Source organism: Grus americana, chromosome 27 (assembly GCF_028858705.1).
Source record: "Grus americana isolate bGruAme1 chromosome 27, bGruAme1.mat, whole genome shotgun sequence".
In the NCBI taxonomy this organism is placed as follows: domain Eukaryota; kingdom Metazoa; phylum Chordata; class Aves; order Gruiformes; family Gruidae; genus Grus; species Grus americana.
In genome coordinates this window covers 2,866,785-2,879,263 of record NC_072878.1, presented here as the reverse complement: position 1 = coordinate 2,879,263, position 12,479 = coordinate 2,866,785, and the positions used below count along the sequence as shown (strand labels likewise).

General features: G+C 51.9%; 1 long non-coding RNA gene across 2 annotated transcripts; it reads left to right on the top strand.

Moving 5' to 3' along the window:
• The first annotated feature begins 6,136 nt into the window (after positions 1-6,136).
• LOC129197024 (uncharacterized) lies at positions 6,137-11,934 on the top strand. Of its 2 annotated transcripts, XR_008574243.1 has the most exons (5): positions 6,137-6,293; positions 6,448-6,665; positions 7,375-7,513; positions 7,797-7,976; positions 11,550-11,934. It is a non-coding gene; the product is annotated as an uncharacterized LOC129197024 (long non-coding RNA). The 2 variants fall into 2 exon arrangements; XR_008574242.1 differs by having other exon boundaries at positions 6,137-6,665.
• Positions 11,935-12,479: the final 545 nt, after the last annotated feature.

Below are 12,479 nucleotides of genomic sequence, written 5' to 3'. Positions count from 1 at the left end.
CTGGTGGCCACAAGGAGACAAAACAAGGTGGGGGAAGAGTGGGGTGGGGAGGCACGGCAAGCATCCGTTCAGAAAAATTGGCTGCTGGGCTGTCTGCGTCTTCCCCAGACAGGGAGATTCCCTGAGCCGTGGTTGACAGCTCCGAGCGATAAGGGTGTAAATCAACTTTTGCGAGAAACTCCCTCAGCGCTAAAAACTGTAATGCTGCCTTTTTGAGGTCCTCCTTGAGTAAGTTCACGGGCAGACCTGTTAACACGTGCTGTTACCTTACTCAAAGTTGGAGGATTTTTGCAGGGAAGCACCCAACAAATGAAAACACGTCGGGGCTCTGGGCAAGTGTCTCGTAAAGAACTGTTTCACTAAGCCTTAAAATTGGGGGTGCCCCCACGCCAAATCGATGGGGTACCCTATGCTCAATTAGCAGCGATAGTCCAGCAGAAAAGCAAGGAAAGAGCGGGAAAGGAGGGGCTGCTTAAGCCGCAGGAACAGTGTCCTTACAGTCCCCTGAGACAGGAACTGAGAAAAATGGATGGACAACATCAGGAGCAGGGAAAGGTGTGGCAGGGACCATACAGGAGCCAGCAGGGTCCCTAAACCAAGACCGGCTCTCCTTAAAGAATAGCAACCTTTTAATCTCCCTTAAGGCCCTGAAAGCAGAGTCACTCGACTTTATCGTGGATACGGGAGCACAAATGTTCCCCCAAAAGTACTGTAGAAGCAGGGGGATTCAATAGCGCAGTTTAGGTAACTTTGGGCTCAGCAATACCCACTTAGGGAGCTTTGGGGCTTAAAGCCAGTAATTCAGCATGGTTTTTGTGATCAGACATAACCATTTAGGGAGATTTTGGGCTCACATGCAGCTATTTTGGGAGATTTTTGGAGCCCAGGGAGCTTTTGGGCTGAGAAACAGCCACTTAGGGAGCTGTGGGGCCGAGAAACTGCCACTTGAAGCCATTTTGCATTCTGAAGCACTGATTTAGGCAGCTCCTGGGCTCAGAAACAGCAATTTAGTGAGCTTTTGGGCTTCAGGAAACCCATTCAGAGAGCTTTGGGGTCCTAAACACTGAGTTTGGGAGGTGCTGGCATCCTGATCTTCTTTTTAGGGAGCTCTGGGGCTCCGAAACACAACATCAGGCACTTTGTTGCTCAGAAGCATAAATTTAAGGAGCTTCTAGCCATTTTTTTGTAATCAGAAATAACCATTTAGGGAGCCTTTGGTCTCAGAGGCACCCATTTAGGGTGATTTTGGGCTCCGAAACACCCATTTAGGGAGCTTTTTCACTCAGACACACCCACTTGGGGAGCTTTTAGTGTGAAAAACATCCACTTCAGAAACTTCTGGGCTGAAAAACAGCCCCTAAGGGAGCTTTTGGGGTCTAAACCAGTGAACTAGGGAGGTTTTGGGGTCTAAACCACTGATGTATGGGGAGACAGTGGGGTAGCCCTGTATGTTAGGGAGTGCTTTGACTATGTAGAGCTTGACGATGGTGGTGATAGGGTTGAGTGTGTCTGGGTAAGAATCGGGGGGGAGGCCACCAAGGCAGGTGTCACGGTGGGAGTCTGATATAGATCACCTAAGTAAGACACACTTACTTAGGGGCCTTGTTGCTCAGAAGCATAAATTTAGGGAGCTTTTGAGGTCAAACCCAGAAATTTAGCAATTTTTTGTGAAGAGACTTAACCATTTAGGGAGCTTTTGGTCTCAGACACACCCATTTAGGGTGATTTTGGGCTTAGAAACATCCACTTAGGAATCTTCTGGGCTGAAAAACAGCCACTTAGGGAGCTTTTGGTTTCTAAACCACTGATTAAGGAAGCTTTTGGGGTCTGGAAAACACAGTTTGGGAGCTTTCAGGATCTAAACCACTGATTTAGTAAGCTTTTGGTCTTCAAAACCATGATTTAGGGTAAGAATTGGGGGGAGGCCACCAAGGCAGGTATCACAGTGGGAGTCTGTTATAGACCACCCAAGCACGATGAAGAGTTGGCTGACATAGTCTATAAGCTGCTGGGAGAAGTTTCACGCTCGCTAGCCCTTCTTCTCGTGGGGGACTTCAAGTCAGCAGATGTGTGCTGGAAATACAGCACAGCAGAGAGGAAACAGTCTCTCCTCCTCACCCCCCGGGGGAAGGCGAGGCCTGAGGAAGGCCCTGGGTGCTGGGCTCAGCACGGGCGGTGTGACCGGGGGCAGAGCCCTGTCTCCTGCCAGGTGCCGGCCCGGCCGACGCCAGCGGCTCCCGTCACGCAGCTCCTGCCGCCCAGGGCTGTGGCTGGAGCGCAGGCAGACCCGCATTTTGGGAAAGACTTGCCAAGGCAGAGCAAATCCAGGGCAGCTCCCTCCTGTCCCCTCCCCTCCTGTCATGTCCTCTGCCTCCCCTCTGCCTCCCCTCCCTCCCTGAGCGGGCCAAGACCCCAGGAGCGGACCGAGGGAGGGCAGAGCTGAGAGAACAGCTCCAGGTGAAATGGCCCTTCCTGAAGGCCGTGTCTGCACCGGCACAGTGTCCTGGCTGGCTGAGGCGTAGCTGCGGTCAGGGGGCGAGATGCCATGGCCGGCGGGCTGGGTTGGGTGAGCGCAGCAGGACGAGGCCTGTGCCCCGACAGGGCCCTTCCCAGGGCGGCCTGACTCCTCTGGAAAGGGCCTGGACAGAAGCTTCTGGCATTGGACTTTTGCTCTGAAGGTGCCCGAACTAAACCCCCAGAAAGCTACAGGATCATGACAGGCAGCTCTTCCTGCCCAAAATCACCCCCCTCCATCAGCGGGACCCAGCCCCGGGGTCTGTGGCAGCACGGGGGGCAGCAGGCGCAGGGCAGCTCCGTGAGGAGAGGCCCGGGCTGCCCCAGAGCCTTGCAGCTCACAAACACCCATGTAGGGATTTTTTGGGCTCACAAACAGCAAATTAGGGAGGTTTAGGGATTCAAAGAAGACATTCATGGAGCTGTGGGATCAGACAGAGCCTTGTAGGGAGATTTTGGGTTCACACACACCTATTTAGGGAGATTTTGGGCCCAGACAGTGCCACTCAGGGAGCCGTTAGGCTGAGAAACAGAAACTTAGGAACGTTTTGGGCTGAAAAACAGTCACTTGGGGAGCTTGTGGCGTCTAACCCACTGACAGAGGGAGCTTTTGGGGTCTGAACAACTGATTTGTGGAGCTTTTGGGCTGAGAAATGGCCACTTAGGGAGCTTTTGATTTCTAAACCACTGATTTAGGAAGCTTTTTGTGTCTGGAAAACACAGTTTGGGAGCTTTCGGGATCCAAAACACCGATTTAGAGAGCATTGGGGCTCAGAAAGAGCAATTTAGTGAGCTTTTGGGCTTCAAAAGCATAGTTTAGGGAGCTGTGGGCTCAGAAACAGCAATTCGGCGAGATTAGGACTAAACCGACTTCTTTAGGGAGCTTTTTTTCCTGAGAAACACCCATTTAGGGTTTTTTTTTGGCTCAGAAACAGCAATTTAGGGAGGTTTTGGGGTTCAAAGAAGCCATTCATTGAACTTTAGCGCTCAGAAACACCCATGTATAGACTTTTTTTTGGGTCAGGAACAGCCAGCCACTTAGGGAACTCTTGGGCTGAAAAACAGCCACTTAGGGAGCTTTTGGGCTGAGAAACAGCCACTTAGGGAGCTGTAGGGCCGAGAAACTGCCACTTGAAGCCATTTTGCAGTCTGAAGCACTGATTTAGGTAACTCCTGGGCTCAGAAACAGCAATTTCGTGAGGTTTTGGGCTTCAGAAAACCCGTTCAGGGAGCTTTGGGGTCAGAAGCACTCAGTTTGGCAGCTTTTGGGATCCAAACCCACAGTTTAGGTAGCTTTGGGCTGAGGAATACCCACTTAGGGAGCTTTGGGGCTGAAATCCAAGAATTCACACCCATTTGGGGAGGTTTTGCACTCAGAAAGACACATGTAAGGCGATTTTGAGCTCAGAAAAAAACAAAGTGAGGAGCTCTTGGGCTCAGAAAAACCAGTATGAGGAACTTTTGGGAGTCACAACAGCAATTGAGGGATCTGTGGGGCTTAACCCAGGAATTAAGGGAGCTTTGGGCTCTAAAAACAGATATTTTGGCAGCTTTGGGTCTCAGAAGCAGGGATTTAGGGAGCTCTTGGGCTGAGCAACACTCACTTAGGGAGCTTTTGGGCCTCCAAAACACTTATGTAGGGCGCTTTGGGGCTCTGAAACAGTGTTTTGGTAACTTTCGAGATCCAAAACTTTGATTTAGGGAGTGTTGTGGCTCAGACACATCCATTTAAGGAGATCTGGCAGTCAAAACCACTTATATGGGGAGCTCTGGGTCTCAGAAACACTAACATAGGGCGCTTGGTTGCTCAGAAGCATAAATTTAGGGAGCTTTTGGGCTCAAAATCAGTAATTTAGCAAGGTTTATGTTGTGATGAGAAGTAACCATTTAGGGAGCCTTTGGTCTCGGACACACCCATTTAGAGTGATTTTGGGCTCTGAAACACCCATTTAGGGAGCTTTTGGTCTCAGACACACCCACTTGGGGAGCTTTTAGTGTGAGAAACATCCACCTCAGAAACCTCTGGGCTGAAAAACAGCCACTAAGGGAGCTTTTGGGGTCTAAACCAGTGATCTAGGGAGGTTTTGGGGTCTAAACCACTGATGTATGGGGAGACAGTGGGGTAGCCCTGTATGTTAGGGAGTGCTTTGACTATGTAGAGCTTGACACTGGTGGTGATAGGGTTGAGTGTGTCTGGGTAAGAATCGGGGGGGGAGGCCACCAAGGCAGGTGTCACGGTGGGAGTCTGTTACAGGCACATTCTGGGCTCTGCCTTTCAGGACTGGAACTGGTGGTGACAGCCCTGTCCTGTCCCCCTCCAGAGGCAGGAGGAGATGATCATCCCTGGATGACCCCCCCTACCCCCTGGGAGCCCTGGGCCATTTCCCTCTAATGATCAATAAACCCCTTCAGCAAAGCTATGCTCTGGGGGGGTGTGTGTCCCTGTCCATGTCCCCTCTCCTCTGCCAGTGCCCCGGGTCCTCTCTGGCTGCACCACCGCCATGAGCAGAGCGGCTGAGGGAGCCCGGATGCCTGGGGTGTCTCTGTAAAGGAGATCCCCTTCCCACCCACCACGTGGCCCCCGATCAGGGCAGATTAGGGCAAACAGGAGTGTCCCCCCAGGAGGCTGGGAGAGGCAAGGGGCAGACGGTGACAGCCCTTGGGGCACGCGGTGCTTTGGAGGCACAGCGGGAAACAGGTTCTTACCAGGGCTCCAGTGAGCACCATCCCCCACATCGCACAACGGGGTGTCGGGGCAGGAGAGGAGCACGGAGAGGCAGCCTGGAGCCCCGGGTCCTGTGCCCCGCTCTGGGAGGGGTGGTGGTTCCCTGCCCCATGGACTCAGCCCTCCTGGCTTCACAGGAGATTTCAGAGCCCCACGCTGGGCCCATGTGCCTTCCTGGACTCCCAGCCCCACACCCTTGTTGGGGGCACCCCCCATCACAGACCAGGAAGGCAGGTCATGTGCTCCAGACACCGGACGGACCTCTCCCCGTGCCTCGCCATGTGTGGCCCAGCTTTGTGGGACTTTGTGTTCATTATCTCTCAGCTGTCGTTTTGTCTCTCCAGGCAGGCACTGAATTACCGCCAACATTAGGAATCAGCTCCTGGAGGAGTTTAAAATCATGGAGGACAGCGAAGGGTTGAGGGTTGGAAAAGCTCACTGAATGGCAGGTGGAGAATTGAAAACTACCTGACCTTCTCTGTGAAGACCACCAACATGATTGATGCTGTGAGACAGATGCTTCAGCTGCAGGAGGATTCTCAATGACCTGATGGAATACGTCCGTAGGAGATACGTGGGCATCTGTGTTGGTTGCTCTTGGGAAAGTCCACGTGGTGGCTTATCATTAAATCCTATCAGGTGTGATTCCTTCCTTCTCAAAGTTGAGTAACAGGCTGAAGGAATTACTTCCAGCTGCATCCTATTCATCATGGAGGTCTACAGGGATGAATTCAAGAGAAGACTTGGGTTTGAGGCCAAGATCTCATCTTGTTTGAGGAGGAGGAGGTAGAACTGAGCTTCTTTCCTTCTCTTCCCAATAGACACATACTGGTTTTGGTTTTATTGGGGGTTTTTTTTGTTTATTTATTTAGGTTTTTTGTCCAGGAAGAGCAGGAATTCAAGAATAAGCAACTCGATTTTATGACCCAAGACTTAATGAAGGTGAAAAAAAACCTTTGAGTGACGTTCCCCAGGGGAGTTTTGGAATTTTTGAGGGAACTTGTGGAATGTGTGAGGAAAGGTTTTACCTCCTGGATCAAGACCAGAATAAAAGGTGGGCTGGAAGGAAGGAAGTCATCAGCTACAGCGACAGGAGACCACTTGGTCCTTGTCTGTCTCCACATCCAATAGTGTTAGATGAATCAGAACAGAGAAATTCCTCAACTCTCTCTCTTATTTTTCTTTTTCCTTTACTTTTTTTTCCCCAGACGAGACAGAAATCCCCGTATTTGTGGAACTGGCATCAATTTCTGCCACTAAAAATGACATGTGTATCGATACAGTGAGTTTCTTCCGTGATACCATGGCTGCTTTTGCCCCCATCAGATTAGACCCGAGTCCCACAGCTGAGTTTGACCCGTTCGCTGCAGCTCCATCTTTCGCCAGAGAAGCCATCGCAAAAGACAGTGAACTTCCCAAGAAGCTGGTGAGTCTTCAGGTCCCATGTCCAAAAGTCACTTGGACACTTGCTGTGAGGCCGAGTTGCTCATGTGTAGGTGTCTAATGCCATTTAAGATGATTTCTCCAGGACATCCATGTGGGTCTTGCAGGACCTGGGCAAAATCTGTGCCGTTTTTGGAGTGGAAGCCTGGTGGAACATCTCAAATGACCTTACACGCATGAGTGAGCAGCCAGAGGAGACCCAGTAGGTGGTGTGAATAGGAGGAAACGAGTTCTGGAGTCTACAGTGTAGGATCGCAGAATAACTGAGGTTGGAAGAGACCTCTGGAGATCATCTAATCTAAATCCCCTGCTTCAAATGGAGTCAGGTAGGGCAGGTAGCTCATGGCTATGTCCGATTGAGTTTTGAGCATCTCCAAGGCTGGAAGACTCCAGAACCTGTTTCACATTTTGATAAAAAAGCTTCTGTTTTACCAAAACTCTTGTGTTTGAGCCTTATGCTCTGCTCCCCATCAAAACCAGAGCAGAGAATAAGAGCTTCACCACATGCCAATGCTCTGGGGTGTTAGGAGAAGTCCAACTCTGGGGCTGTGTCTCCTCAGAAGCCCTAAGAAACCCCATCCTCAGAAGAAATAGTCACAGAAACCTCACCAGCATCAAATTTGGGGTGGGGGAGTGTTGCTCAGTGTCCTTCCAGCTGGTTGGTGGGTTTCCCTTTGGTTCTTCTGTCACAGAAAGATTCCTGTGACAACAGAGAGTGGATAAAGATGGTTCACGACTCTCATGGCTCTGTGGAGCATTCTTTGATCTCTCAAGCCGGAAGCATCAACAGAAATGGGGTTTTTTACCATCTCGGCACCTTCAAAATTCAAGGTAAAGGGTCTTCAAGGTGATCTCTTGTCCAGTTGTATTTGTTAATGTTATGGGGAGAAAGGATCTTTCTTGAAATCATCTTCCCATGAGCAATAGATCTCCAGTTGGGTTTGCAACTAGTATGATCTCATACCACCGGTTTTCTGTTAAATCTTGATTATTTTCAGCAGAAAACAGGCTTTTCTTTCCTCCAAGGGGAGTGGTACAAGACATGAGGAGTCCTTTGATCCTTCAAAGCTACGGAAAAGGCCATGCGGTGATGGTTGTCTTCTCTGCTTTCCAGGCTAGGCTAGAAGACTGCGTCTCATTGTGACTGCTCAATGACAGCGAGGAGAGCACATCTCCAGCAGACCAAAAGACCAAGAAATACAGTTTGTCTCAGCTCGTGGCACTCCAGAATGAGCTGACGTTGGTGGCCACCAAGGTTGAGCAAGGCAGGGAGGAGGCAAACCGTTTCCTGGAGGTGAGTCACAGCACAGCACCAACATCTACCTGAAAAATGGCGACGGTTCGGTTTGGGATTTTGCTGGAATTATTTCCGGGAGACTCATCCATGACCTGCAGTTCTGGCCTTCCGTGAGCAGAGGTGTTGCTCTAGGATGACGCCCATTTCTCAAGCGACGGGAGTGGGATTTGTCCATTGTTCCTCACTTCTGGTGCCCAACAGCCCATTCAAGACCTTTCATGCTTAACTATGGATGGACTCCTAGAATGGTTTGGGTTGGAAAGGACCTTTGAAGCCCATCTAGTCCACCACCCCTGCCATGGACAGGGACACCTTTCACTAGATCACGTTGCTCAAAGCCCTATCCAATGTGACCATGAACACTTCTGGTGATGGGACATCCACAGCTTCTCTGGGCAACCTGTTCCAGCATCCCACCCTCCTTATTGTACAAAGTTTCTTCTTTATAGACGATCTAAATCCACCCTCTTTCATGTTAAAACCATTGTCCCTTGTCCTGTTGCCACAGGCCTTTGTAAAAAGTCTCTCTCCATCTTTCTTCTAAGATCCGCCTTATTGAGCAGCCACGAGAACGTCTCCCCGGAGCCTCTCCAACTGAACAACCCCGACTCTCTCAGCCTTTCTTCACAGCAGAGGTGTTCCAGCCCTCTGACCGTTCCTGTTCTCCTCTTCTGGACCTGCTCTAACAGGTCCGTTTCTTTCTTGGAATCGTACAATTGTTTCGGTTGGAAAAGACAAAGATCACCGAGTCCAACCGTTAACCCAACACTGCCACGTCCACCACTAAACCACATCCCTGAGCACCACGTCTATGTGTCTTTTAAATACCTCCAGGGATGGAGAGGAGGGGACAGGAGGGACCTGTAGGCCAGGCAGGGACCTGGTGGCACCTTTGACTCGTCACAAAGCAGGAAGCAGGGGGGAAAAAAAAGGAAGAAGAGGGAAAAAACCCTGTATCTTTCCTTTGGGAAGCGACATCGCCATCCCACCACGCTGGCAGGAGCTTTTGGGGTCTTGCAGAAGGTGCAGAGTGAGGTCCCTGTTGGCAGCAGTTCCCCCGGGGGGAGCTGAGCCCCTTCCTTAGGTCCTGACTCAGCTTGGCTGAACCAACTTCTTTTTTTCCACCCAAAAAGTTCTTCTTAGAGTAAAAGGCTGAGGGGAGACCTTGTTGGTCTCTACAACTACCTCAAGGAGGTTGTAGTGAGGTGGGTGTTGGTCTCTTCTCCCAACAGGACAAGAGGAAATGGCCTCAAGTTGCATCAGGGCAGGTTTAGGTTTGATATTAGGAGAAATTTCTTCACCGAAAGAGTGGTCAGGCATTGGAACAGGCTGCCCAGAGAGGTGGTGGAGTCCCCATCCCCAGAGGCATTCAAAAACCACGTAGACGTGGCACTTTGGGACGTGGGTTAGTGGACATGGTGGTGTTGGGTTGATGGTTGGACTTGATGATCTTGGAGGTCTTTTCCAACCTTAAAGATTCTATGATTCCTATTGGTTTTCTTGGGCTGGCCTTCTGAAGTTACCTCATTCTCTTGGAATTGTTTCCTTGGTCCTTTTCTTCCTCATCCTGCTTGCATCTGCCCGTTTCGGAGAGTTCTGTGTTAGCAACACCAACTTTATCAGAAAGTTTACTCTTGGTCAGCTCTTGCGGCCTTGGACTAACTCCTTTACGTCTGGTGCTAAGCGAGGTTATTAACCCTAACGATTCCCAACACACGTCATAGAATCATAGAATCATGGAATCACGGAATCATAGAATCATGGAATCATGGAATCATAGGATCATGGAATCACAGAATCATAGGATCATAGAATCATGGAATCTTAAGGTTGGAAAAGACCTCTAAGGTCTTTGGGGTCAACCCACCACCACCACGTCCACTAAACCATGTCCCGAAGTGCCACGTCTACACGTTTTTTTAACGGTGTCACTGCAAGCTGTAACGGAGCAACTCTGAGAGAGCGGACAACATCTGGGGGGCATCTTCTTGGAGGTTGTTGGGAAATTCCTTTGGTCCATCGAAATAGCAGCAGATGCCAGAATTTAGGGCAACTGAACCTTTTGCTTCTCCTTGTGTTGAGGGCTTCCAACAGTAACGTGGAAAGACAAACGCCATAGCCTCAAACATACACCCCCCACACTTTGCTCGTTCTTTCCTCAACTTTTATTGCTGAGCATGATGTCATATGGTATGGAATGTCCCTTTGGTCCTTCGGGGTCAGCTGTCCCGCCTGTGTCCCCTCCCAACTTCTTGCCCGTCCCCAGCCTACTCGCTGGTGGGGGCAGGGTGAGAAACAGAGAAGGCCTTGATGCTGCGTGTTTTGGGTTTGCGTGGCAAGGTTTTGGTAGCGAGGGGGCTACAGGGGTGGCTTCTGCGAGAAGTTTCTAGAAGCTTCCCCTGTGTCTGATAGAGCCAATGCCAGCCGGCTCCAAGACGGACCCGCCGCTGGCCAAGGCCAAGCCAATCAGCGCCTCTGGGATAACATATTTAAGAAGGAAAAAAATAAAAATACCGGCAGCTTTTGCAGTCGGAGAGAGGAGTGAGAAGATGTAAGAAACTCTGCAGACACCAAGGCCAGTGCAGAAGGAGGGGCAGGAGGTGCTCCAGGCGCCAGAGCAGAGATCCCCCTGCAGCCCGTGGTGAAGACCATGGTGAAGCAGGCTGTCCCCCTGCAGCCCATGGAGGAAGGATGATGGTGGAGCAGATATTCCACCCGTAGCCTGTGGAGGACCCCACGCCAGAGCAAGGTGGAGGAACCTGAAGGAGGCTGTGGCCCGTGGGAAGCCCGTGCTGGAGCAAGCTCCTGGCAGGACCTGTGGACCCATGGAGAGAGGAGCCCACGCCGGAGCAGTTGGTGAAGGACTGTAGCCCGTGGGAAGGACTCACGTTGGAGAAGTTGGTGGAGGACTGTCTCCCGTGAGAAAGACCCCACGTTGGAGCGGAGGAAGAGTGTGAGGAGTCCTCCCCCTGAGGAGGAAGGAGCAGCAGAGACAAGGTGTGATGATCTGACCACAACCCCCATTCCCCGTCCCCCTGTGCCGCTGGGGTGGGAGGAGGGAGCAAATTCGGAGTAAATTTAAACCCGGGAAGCACAGAAGGCTGGGGGAGGTGTTTTAAGATTTGGTTTTATTTCTCATTCCTCTGTTTTGATTGGTAATAAATTGGATTTTTTTTTTTTTTCTAAATCAAGCCTGTTTTGCCCATGACAGTAATTAGGGAACGATCTCTCCCCGTCCTTATCTCGACCCACGAGCCTCTTGTTATATTTTCTCTCCTCTGTCCAGCTGAGGAAGGCGGGGGGGGGGGAGTGATGGAGCAGCTCCAGTGGTCACCCCACCACATTGGGAAGCACTGCTGAGCGATAACTACGACGTTGGTGTGTTATCAGGACTGGTTTGGTCACAGATCCAACACACGGCACCGTACGGGCTGCTATGGAGAAAATTAACTCCATCCCCGCCAAAAGATGTTGGTGCAGGGGGCAGACGGGGATTTTGGAACAGGACTGGGGAGAAAGGGTTGAATGTTTCCCAGGACAAGAGTCGAAATCTCTCTCCTCTCTCCCCAGCTGTGCTGTCTCCTGCCTGATGTCATAATGCACCTTCAAATGATGCGGGCTGATGTCACAGGGGGATGCCCCACATCACAGGGAGGTCTCCCCAGCGCCACGTGGGTGCTGGCATTTCCCGGCGAGGCCTGGGAGCTGCTGGGCACTGCTCAGGGGCTCTCCACTGCTGCCCTTCGGAGCTGCTCCACAGCCAGGAGCAGGGTCAGGAGGCAGCGGGGCTGTGCTGGGGGACCCTCGCTGACAGGCAGAGCGGAGGCACGTCAGAGAGGAGTTTTGGGAGAGGAGCTGCGAAGAGCATCCCTTTCCCTGAGCTGAGGGCAAGCAGCCAGCGCGATGGAGGGCTGCTGCACCGTGGCCGTCAGCTTGGAGCTGAGCAGCTCGTTCCCCACGCTCCTGCGGCTCTCCACCAAGGGTAAGGGGTTTGGGAGCTCCTTCCCCAAGGGTTGCACTGGGGCTGTCCGCTGTCAAAAGCTGCGGGGGGGTGGCTGGACAGGGCTGGGGGCTGCCACAAGAACCCTGCCCGAGGGTCCCACACGGCTCGGGGGACAATGTAGCAACCAGAACTCCCCGCTGCCCGCAGCCCCCAGGCTCCCATGGGCATGGCTTGGTCCCCTGGCGAGGGGGGCCACCCAGGGCCAGCTTTTCCTGGGAGCTGGTACCTCTTGGGGTTCTGGCTCTGGGATGAAAAGGGGTCCTGCATCCCAGGGGCTGGGGTGTCCTTCAGCTCTCACAGGGCTCTCGTGAGGCAGCTGGAAATGCCTCTGCTGTAAATCAGCCCTCGACTTTGAACTAGTCTCCTCTGGGAGAACCTCTGTTCCTTCCCTCTGGAGCCTCTTGTGCTGCCAGGCTGGCAGATCACATCCTGGGCTCTGGGGTGTCATCCCTTTCTGGGGGTTAGGTGGCCACAGCCCTGATCCGGAGCCCGTCCCA